Source organism: Cnephaeus nilssonii, assembly GCF_951640355.1.
Source record: "Cnephaeus nilssonii genome assembly, chromosome: 6".
Taxonomy (NCBI): Eukaryota; Metazoa; Chordata; class Mammalia; order Chiroptera; family Vespertilionidae; genus Cnephaeus; species Cnephaeus nilssonii.
In genome coordinates this window covers 45,173,172-45,184,452 of record NC_137077.1, presented here as the reverse complement: position 1 = coordinate 45,184,452, position 11,281 = coordinate 45,173,172, and the positions used below count along the sequence as shown (strand labels likewise).

Here is an 11,281-nt window from a genome sequence, read left to right as displayed (position 1 = left end):
AAATTGAAGAAAAAAAAAAAAAGAAGGACACTTCACTCTGTAATATTTTTTGTATTATTTAAACATTCTACCATGTATAGCATTACTTTTTTCAAAACCTACAAGTAAAAATATTATGTTTTAAAATACACACAACAGCTCTGATCAGGTAGCTCAGTTGGTTGGAGTGCTGTCCGGATACACAAGGTTACGGGTTCCATCCCTGGTCAGGGCACATACAAGAAACAGTCAATGACTGTACCTGAGGGGGGATGAGGAGGGGTAGGAGGGGTGAGAGGGGAGATAAATGGTGATGGAAAGAGACATGACTTGGGGTGGTGAACACCCAGTGCAGTGTATGTATGATGTATTATATAATTGTATCCCTCAGACATATATATTAACCAATATAACCCCAATAAACTCAATTTTTTAAAAAAAGAATCAACCACCCTAGCCGGTTTGGCTCCGTGGGTAGAGTGTGGGCTTGCAAACCAAAGGGTTCCAGGTTTGATTCCGGTCAAGTGCCCATACCTCAGTTGCAGGCTCAATCCCCAGCCCTGGTCTGGGCATGTGCAGGAGACAAATCAATCGATGTGTCTCTCTCACAGCGATGTTTCTCTCTGTGTGTCTCCTCCTCCCTTCCACTCTCTAAAAATCAATGGAAAAATATCCTTGGGTGAGGATTAACAAACAAACAAAAAAAGAGTCAACCAATGAACCAATAAGTGGAACAACAAATCAATGTTTCCCTCTCTCAAATTAATTTTTTAAAATTACCAAAAAAAAAAAAAAAAACTTTTAATGCACACAACAGCCCTGACAGGTGGCTCAGTTGGAGCACTGTCCTGTACAAAAAGGTTATAGGTTTGATTCCCAGTCAGGGCACATACCTAGGTTGTAGATTTGATCCTCAGTCTGGGTGCATATGGAGGCAACCAATCTATCTTTCTCTCTCACATCCATGTTTCTCTCTCTCCCTCTCTCACTTTCTAGATATATCTCCCTTCCTCTCTCTAGAATCAATAAACATGTCTTCAGGTGAGGATTAAAAATTAAAATAAAAACTAAAATTAAAAATGCACATAATGGATTAAGAAGATTTAAGTATAGATTGAAACCTATTAACTTTAGGCTAATAATGACTTACTCCTCTAACCCAATTCTTAACTTTTGGGGGCTCATAGAATCTTTGAAAATTTTATAAAAACTAAAATATACCTCCAGTAGAACACAGATAGATAGATATATAAACCCATGAAGTCCATGAACCCTAGATTTAAAGTTATTAATAGTATATACTACAACAATATCTATCTGTTGGATTTTTTCTCAAGATGTTTAACCTAAATCTATTCATGAAGATATTATAAGATAAATTCAACATGAGACATATGTCAATATAACCAGCCTAAACCCTTCAAAGATTCGGTGTCATGAAACAAAGCAAAACAAAAATATAAATCCAAAGAGACACAGAGATACAACAGCTAAATGCAACGTGTAAACCTTGATCAAATCATGAATTGGGGAGAAAAAATCTATAAAAGATATATATTTGGGACAATTAGGGAAATTTGAATATGTATTCAATATTAGATAATATTATGGAAATTCATGCACTGGGGGAGGGTGTCCCTCAGCCCAACCTGCACCCTCTCCAATCTGGGACCCCTCGAGGGATATCCGACTGCCCGTTTAGGCCCGATCCTACAGGATCGGGCCTAAACGGGCAGTCGGATATCCCTCTCACAATCCAGGACTGCTGGCTCCCAACTGCTTGCCTGCCTGCCTTCCTGATTGCCCCTAACCTCTTCTGCCTGCCAGCCTGATCACCCTCTAACCACTCTCCTGCCAGCCTGATTGATGCCTAACTGCTCCCCTGCCAGCCCGTTTGCCCCTAAGTGCCCTTCCCTACAGGCCTGGTCACCCCTAACTGCCCTTCCCTGCAGGCCTGGTCCCCACAAACTGCTGCAGGCCTGGGTCCCCACCAACTGCCCTTCCCTGCAGGCCCGGTCGCCCCCAACTTCCCTCCTCGGCCAACCTGGTCACCCCTAACTGCCCTCTCCTGCAGGCTTGATTGCCCCCAACTTCCCTCCCTTGCAGGCCTGGTCCCTCCCAACTGCCCTCCCCTGCTGGCCATCTTGTGGTGGCCATCTTGTGTCCACATGGGGGCAGGATCGTTGACCACATGGGGGCAGCCATCTTGTGTGTTAGAGTGATGGTCAATCTGCATATTATTCTTTTATTAGATAGGATAGAGGCCTGGTGCATGGGTGGGGGCCAGCTGGTTTGCCCTGAAGAGTGTCCCGGATCAAGGTGGGGGTTCCCTTGGGGCATGGGGCAGCCTGGGAGAGGGGCCTGTGGTGTTTTGCAGGCCAGCCACACCCCCCGGCGACCCAAGCAGAGGCCCTGGTATCTGGAATTTATTTATCTTCTACAATTGAAACTTTGTAGCTTGGAGCGGAGCCAAGCCTCCTGCTCAATCCATGGCCGCAGCCATTTCTGTTGCGATGTATTTATCTTCTATAATTGAAACTTTGTAGCCTTAAGCGGAGGCCAAGGCAAGTGAGGGCTGTAGAATCTTGGCTTCCTCCATTGCTGGGGGCAACCCTAGCCTCCTGCTCTCTCCAGCTCCGTGGCTGCCGCCATTTTTGTTGGGATTTATTTATCTTCTATAATTGAAACTTTGTAGCATTGAGTGGAGGCCTGGGCTGGCCAGGGTGTGTGGAAAGGTTGGCTTCCTCCATCGCCGGGGAAACCCAAGCCTCCCTCCTGCTCTCTCCATGGCCGCAGCCATCTTGATTGGGTTTAATTTGCATACTCACTTCTGATTGGCTGGTGGGCGTGGCTTTGTGGGTGTAGTGGAGGTAATGTCAATTTGCATATTATTCTTTTATTAGATAGGATAGTGTCTCAACCTGCGTCCATGCTTCCTATGCCTTTGTCTCTCTTGGCTAATTTATAAACTTGGTGAGGTCAGGAATGATGCTTTTATCATCTTTATAATCCAATTGTAAAAACACTATAAGGAGAGGCAATAAAATGAACTGAATTGAGCCTTCTAGTACCTATTGTGTTACTCTTTAGCAAAGTGGATAGCAGATTTCTTGGGAGGATGAAAAAGAATGCTGAGACCAGATTACTAAAATGAAATTGTAGCCCAGTTGGCATGGCTCAGTGGTTGAGCATCAACCTATGAACCAGGAGGTTGCAGTTCAATTCCTGTTCAGGGCAAATGCCCAGGTTGCAGGTTTGATCCCCAGTGTGAGGCGTGCAGGAGGCAGCCAATCACTAATTCTCTCACATCATTGATATTTCTCTCTCTCTCTCCCTCTCTCTCTTTCTCTCTGAAATGAATAATTAATTAGTTAATTATTCATTTAATTAGTTAATTTAATTTAATTCTAGGATTGCCTCTCCCATGAGTATGGATAGCTTTGTGCCTCATTAGCAAGGGTATGGAAATTCAAAGCATGCCTGAAGTAGAATAAAGATAGGGTTTTGCACTGCCATCTGTGCATGCTGCTTTACCTGACTTCCACCTGTTAGCTTTTATTCTCTAATACTATGCTGACAGCATTTTTTGTGATGATGGAGCTCAGACCCTGTCACTAGCAACATAGCACCATCCTACTTTAGAGTAAATAAAACTATTTCAAATTGGAAACTAAATGACAGAAAGTGTCACAGATGGAACAGGAGGGGAATGTTGTTTGCTAATCGTCCCCACAGTCCAGGAATGGAGTCAACACTGAAATGCTGGCAGTGGACTCAAACTATCATCATGTGTCTGCAGAACAAGCCAAGTGAATTGCATTCATCTTTGAGAATAAGAAGCTCCTGAACTCTTCGTTACAACAAAAATAAAATCTATCCATTGCAATCAGTGTTTCACTTCTTTAAATATATTTCCTCTTAACTTGACTCATTGCCCACTATTTTTCCTTCTCTCTTTTCCTGTTCCTCTTCTCTTCAGAGATATCTCTAGGAAAAAAACAAAAAACACATATTGCCCTGAACCATTTGACACAAATTCTGCAGAACTCTTTGAAACTGTTATTTTGTTTACAGTGAGGTTTAGGAAACCCAATGCAGCCTGTCATGATGATTGGTAAAAACCACCTTAAGTTTACATAAAAGTATGCTGAATGTGTCATAAATGGAAAAAGCAGTTCTGAGGACTTTTTGGTTTAGGAGTAAAAGTACCTAGAGCTCCCACTATGGTGCCTGCCTTTAGGAAATTGCTTATTCTTTTTATAACCAAGTAGTTCCTTATTTCCCGCTTTCCTTCTTTCTTTCTATCAGTCCGGGAAGACATCAGAGGAGAATAAAAGAAGAAAAAATAAAAAGGTTTAAGAAAACAGAAAATGGCCTTGGCGGGTTTGGTTCAGTGGATAGAGCGTCGGCCTGCGGACTGAAGGGTCCCGGGTTCCATTCCGGTCAAGGGCACATACCCAGGTTTCGGGCTCAATCCCCAGTGGGGGGCGTGCAGGAGATAGCTGATCAATGATTTTCTCTCATCATTGATGTAACATTGATCTCTCTCTTCCTCTCTTAAATCAATAAAAACACATTTAAAAAAGAAAACAGAAAATGGAAAGCCATTTCTTTCAAAGCAGTGCACAAGCAATAGCTTGAAATCACTTGGAGACCCTCATTTATAGTAGGTCTACCCCAGCCTAGTTCTGGACTAAATATGTTTAATTCCCCCAAATCGATGTATGACCAGTTGCACAATTGCCCCTAATTACACAGTTGATCCTACCTCCTGCACTTCCTCTCCCAATCATCACTGTTAGTTTCCTGAGCCCGGGAGATCAGATGTTCAGATGTACCATTTCTACTCACCTGCTATGCCAGAACTCTTGATCTAGCTAAATGAAGAAAAACTGTGACACTTTTCACTGCCTAAATAGTTTCAGCCCCTACCTCTTTCTGATTTGAGAGTCCAATGAAATCCATTCTCTTGTTTAAACTTAAAAAAATATAAGTAAAGATGTTTGTAGCTGGGGTCCGGCCGGCACAGCTCAGTGGTTAAGGCAGCCAATCTATGATTCTCTCTCATCATTGATGTTTCTATCTCTCTCTCCCGCTCCCTTCCTCTCTGAACTCAATAAAAATATATATTTCTTTAAAAAGATGTTGTAGTTGGGATAATGGGAGAGCACACTGGCCCAAGACAGGGGTTGGGAACAGCAAGAAATAAATAATGGGTGATGTAAAACTGTAGCCTCTTTTTTATCTTCAGGTAATTTCTTCTGCATCTTTCTTCCCTCTCCTTTTTCCCCTCACCCTGGTGTTAATTAGTGACTTCCAAAGGCACCCAACTTGCTAAAATTATTTATGACTCCGATCTATGAGCTCCCTCTCCTTTTCACACATTTGTCAAGTTAATGACTAGCAAGAAGGTTTCGCCCGAATTAGTACACAGTGATTCACTAGCTCTACCTTCTCTGATGCGTACTGAGCAGCAGTCTGTACCAGGTGTGGTGCAAGCAAAGAAAAGGAAGCCTTGTCCTTGCCTACAAGAAGCCTATCCTCCAACCAAGAAAAATAAATGTGCAAACAACTAAATCTAATGCCAAGGAGAATCCTCGAGTTGAAAACACAGAGGGAAAAGTGACTAAATACCAATGAATGGTGATGTTACCAATCCTTGTCAGATTATACTACAGAATTTTTTTTCTAAAAAAACAAGAGTGCAAAGTCAAGTTTTATAAGATATCACACAAAGAAGTCTTTAACTTCAAACAGCATCTCTCCTCCCAGATTTTTGCAAGGGGTGGGGAGTTGCACAGTCCAAATGCTATTCTTTAGCAGAAAAGGAAATGAAAAGATAGAAAATCAGAGCAACCACTTATTAGTAACCTGTGATGACTCATTCAAGAATAGCCCTTGTTTTGCCTTTCCTGCTCGACGCTACAAATGAAGCTGCATAAATTGACGAGGGTTGTGCAGACAAGCCAAGCATCCAGGTCTAAATAACATAACGGGGTGGGGTAGGTGTAATATCTGACTGGTAGGTTATCCCCCTTCCCTTCTTTTAGTTATCCGGAGAATTAAGCGAGTTCAGAGACAGTGGACCTAGATGAATGACCCAATTAAACATTTTTCTAGGGTTGGGCAATCATGACAATGGAAAGGGCAACACCATTGGGAGAAGGCAGAATGCAGCAGGGACAAGGGTGTCAATTAGAGGCAGCATCTGAGGCCCCAGCTATAAATAACTGCTTTTCCCTACATCCGTTATCACCTCTTCCCAAAGTTAGAGTTAGATTCTGAGCCAAAGCCTGAACCTCACTCCCATGCCCTCCTTTCCCACAAAGCAACATTCCCTAATGCAACATAGTAGTGGGCTGTCGATGACCAGTAGGGGTTTGGAAGTCAGGTGCCTCTTTTTTGGATTCCTGCCTTCCATTTCCCAGCTTGCTGAATCTCTGAGCCCACACTTCTTCATCTGAAAAATGGGGACAATGATGATAATAAACTAGCAATCATAAAATAGGCACTGTGCTAAGTACTTTACCTGCATTATTCATTTAATTGTCAGGGAGAAAATTTAAGGTAATCCTATTGTAAGTAATAATAATACTTCCTCCTCTACAGATGAAGAAATTGTAATTCTGAGAGAAGTTAATTAACTTACCCAAGATCTAACCTCACTGCCTGAACTCTTGACCCCTTATACTATTAACATAATACCTGTCTAAACAGGATACTGAAAAGGTTAATATTAATGTACACAGATAGCAATTAATGGTATTGTCATTATTTCAGGTGCTGTTGCTGTTGATGGTGATATTGTTTTGGGTGCTTTCCTGTCTCCCCAGAAGCTGGGAGTTCTGAGGTCTATTACGCATGAATCATTAGCCCATGTACTGGCAAGTCTAAACCAATGACTTGGGGACATTTTTGATCCCCAAGTAACAAAGCCAATATACCTTTTAGGTATTTCATTGTTAAAATATAGGATGAATGAAAGATCAAGAAGCAAAAAATGGGGTTAGTACTAGAATTTCAACTTAATACCTAAATGGTCCCCAATGCTTATGCTTAAAACTTCAGAATAAAATATAAATAAGGCATATTGTTCTTACATGTTTCACTTAGATTTCCTAAATTAAAATTATGTATCATATGCTAACTTTTCACTATCCAATTTGCACTTTTACTCTATTCTTATCTTTTAATTCATTTTCCATTGTCATGAAATAACAATGATAAACATTTAAACCTCTGCCATGCTAAGATACCAATCAGATTAAACATAGCAAGCATTTGGCATACACCTGGAGACTTCCCTAAGTAAAATAACATGATTATTGCATTTCATCACTTCTCATTGCCAACTAATGTCCCACACCAAAGAGGGTCATTTTCAAGCTACACATCTATTTATAATATTATGTTCACTGTCTTCCTTCTTCTGGCACGTTGTCTGTGACCCTGGCTGTTGGAGGGCTGATAAAATAGTGCCATCAACATATGTTTATGAAGCTCTAGACATTGTGTAAGAGATTTCATCGTTATTAAAAGTGACAAAGAGTGACAAGGATGGTTATGTACTATAATGGTGCGTGTCAAGAGAAAAATGTCACCCTTACCGTACAGTACCCAGAAGCATGATTAGGAGGTGGAAAGAGAATGATTCTCTGGGCACAGTAGTAAGAGGGCTGAGATAAAACACAGCCACAGTGGAAGGTGCCTTCTCTCCAACGTGCCTGAGTGGAACCCCAGCCCACACCACAGGGACATGATGATCCCATGTCCAAAACACAGAGCACCTAAGAATGCCCAGGCTAGAGGCACTCATGAAGAGGGGCCAACAGGAATTTCTGTGAGGAAATGAGATTTTCTGAATTTTCTGACTTTCCCTAATAAGCATCAATATGAAAAACAAAATAATGAATACTTCAAGGTCACCTACTAAGGACATTAAAGGAATTTAAACTTTACGGTTCCTGAATGCTCATACCCATAAACACAAATCCGTACATTCCACAGAGCTATAAATAAATCCCACCTGAAAGTCTCTTTCCTGTTCACATGTTTCCATAAAATTTGGTAGGATCTCCTCCCTTTTATCCTAACCTTTATCCTTGTCATTCCTGCCTGTCAGGGACAGGAGGTAAAGAAAGAAATAATTAAATTGGGCTCCAGATTCCTGCTCAGTTAACTGCCCCACGTCCCAGGCCCCCAAAAAGTCTGCTTTCCTAGGACCAAAGAAAAGGTGTCCCTGTGGCCCAGCACTAAGTCTGTGTGGTACTAAGGGCCTCTCTGTAAAGGGGGAGAGTTTCATGTATCCCCAGCTATCCGTCCCGCTCAAACCTTTCATGATGCTGGGATGCCTGGCTGCAGATAAGCAGAATCTCCGCAGTGACCCCACACAGCCTCTATCCCAGTCCTTGGCCTTTTTCAGGTGGTGGGGCAGAACCTGGGAGGTGCAAAAAGCTGGGCCTGGGAGGTTGACATGGCTCTCTCTCCTCAGAGTTAGTAGGGGCTCCAAAGATGGAGCAGCTTTCTCCCAAGTGACTTTTTCCACCTTAGAGAAAAATCCTATCTTCTTCACTTTTACTATCCGTCTAAATCACCCTTCAGCACCTACTCCTATCCAAGCTCCTCCACTTCACAGATGTGTGATGACTTCTCTGGGCCTCAGTTTCCCCATCTGTGAAAGGAAGATAGTAATGGTATCTATTGCTATGGTGAGGATTAGATTGGTTGATGTGTGGAAGGCACTTAGAACATAGTAAACAGCAGGTAATGGCTATGGTTTGTATTATTATTACTGGTAGTAGTAGCAATAGTAGTAATAGCAGTAGTAGTGAGGGTAGTATTCTCTGCCGGCAACACCAGGAATTCCAACACTGTTATCTTTCCCTCCCTTATATTAAGTTTAGGGTGAATAGTTCAGATCCCCACATTAAGAGTCTGTGCCAGGAGACAGACTTAGGACAAAGCCTACTGCCAGCATTCTGGGGACTTTACCGGAAGGTCTTCATTTTCTCTTGACAGGAGGCACTGTATATTGAAAGTGTCCTTGCCACCTCTATAGTATTAATAACTACCAGTGTGACTAGAGAATAATAAACATGTCAGTGATTTTATTCCATTGGTTTACGTCATGACTAAAATAGTCAAGGTCACAAACAATGGGATAAAGGAAGACAGCAGTTCCATGATACTAAGCCCAAATTTTCTTCAACTTTCCTGTAATGTGTATTTTTTATGATTTTAAAATCCTATATAGTGCCTGTGTTTTATGGATTCATTCTTCCCTGATAAATTTTTGTTTGAATAACATAGTTTGTGGGTTAAATGAGGTGACAATGGCAAATGGCAAAAAAATAATTGTCTAAAATAATTCCCAAACCCAAACTTTCTCTCTCAGAATGAGGTCTCGAGCTATGGTAGGTACACTGGCATGTTGCTCACCACTTCTGCCCACAGTATCTACTAACACTCAAAGGCTGTGGTTTTGAAATGATATTTTACCTAAGGTTTAAAACTAATAATAACAAATCCAAACATTTAAATTGTTTTCTGCCCATCCAGTATTTGAAATCTTCATAAGCTTTAAAACAGTATGTTCTAACCACTGAAGGTTTTATTTTGTAGGATCCTATAATTTCAACACATGTCATAAACTAATTGATCCCTGTCCACCTTCCATTTGGCATGACTCAAAGTAGGTATGGTCAAAATTACTGACATAGCCCTGTACAGTTTTACTCAGTGGCTAGAGCGTCAACCTGTGGACTGAAGGATTGTGGGTTTGATTCCGGTCAAGGGCACATACCTTGGTGCAGGCTCAATCCCTGGTCCTGGTGGGCGCACATGCAGGAGCCAACCAAGTGATGTGTCTCTCTCACATCGATGTTTCTTTCTCTCTGTCTCTCTCCCTCCCTTGCATTCTCCCTAAAAAATCAATGGCAAGAGACCGTTCTTGAAGTAGTGGCTGCATCAACATGTCCCATGGTTCCAGCGCTGGTTTTGATAGCCACATTACCATTTTTTAACCCAAGGGCCAGCTTTACCAAGTAGAATATGCTTTTAAGGCTATTAACCAGGGTGGCCTTACATCAGTAGCTGTCAGAGGGAAAGACTGTGCAGTAATTGTCACACAGAAGAAAGTACCAAACAAATTACTGGATTCCAGCACAGTCACTCTCTTATTCAAGATAACCGAAAACATTGGCCGTGTGATGACAAGAATGACAGCTGACAGCAGATCTCGGGTACAGAGGGAACGTTATGAGGCAGCTAATTGGAAATACAAGTATGACTATGAGATTCCTATGGACATGCTATGCAAAAGAGTTGCTGATATTTCTCAGGTCTACACACAGAATGCTGAAATGAGGCCCCTTGGTTGTTGTATGATTTTAATTGGTATAGGTGAAGAACAAGGCCCTCAGGTGTACAAGTGTGATCCTGCAAGTTACTACTGTGGGTTTAAAGCCACTGCAGCAGGCGTTAAACAAACTGAGTCAACCAGTTTGTTGTGGGGTTTTTTTCAACTTGAAAAAAAAGTGAAGAAATTTGATTGGACATTTGAACAGACAGTGGAAACTGCGATTACCTGCCTGTCTACTGTTCTATCCATTGGTTTCAAATCTTCAGAAATAGAAGTTGGAGTAGTTACAGCTGAAAATCCTAAATTCAGGATTCTTACAGAAGCAGAGATTGACACTCATCTTGTTGCTCTAGCAGAAGAGGCTAAACATTGTGGTCAGTTTACCAAATCCATTACGCCACTTACCTGTGTGTTTGGTAACAACAATTGAACATTATGGAGGCCCTTGGATTGAAAAAGGAACCTCTCCCACTCCTCCTGCACTGAGTGGGCTCTATATAAATAAAAACAGTGGTTTGGGGGGAAAAATCAATGGCAAAAAAATATCGAGTGAGGATTAACAAATAAAACAAAATTACTGACATTGACTAATTTACTTAACATTGTACACATTCTTCATGGGAGTGGGGAGATGTGTTTAGAAATGGATAATATTACAATATACAATTTTCTTAAAAATTAAATATATCTTTACTTTGGGGTGGATAGAATGGTCAAAAGACAAAGTCTCCCTGATGGTTGCTTGATTCAAAAGCAGCCCTGTTCTCAACCCACCATTCCCACTGAAGGGTCCAGATAACTGCCTGGGGATGGTGAGGAAAGACATGTCCTACCACTTCCTCAAATCAACACACCCAAACACAGGAGAGGGTACAATCAGTTCTTTACTCAAGTCCAAGTGATGTAATCTACGTCATACAGTGATGTAATCTATTTCACACA

The 11,281-nt window shown here is 41.6% G+C and overlaps 1 pseudogene across 1 annotated transcript; it reads left to right on the top strand.

The window, feature by feature from the left end:
* The first annotated feature begins 9,950 nt into the window (after nucleotides 1–9,950).
* Nucleotides 9,951–10,769, top strand: LOC307101031 (proteasome subunit alpha type-6-like; annotated as a pseudogene). The gene has a single exon. The product of its transcript is annotated as a proteasome subunit alpha type-6-like (transcript).
* The last annotated feature ends 512 nt before the right edge of the window (nucleotides 10,770–11,281 follow it).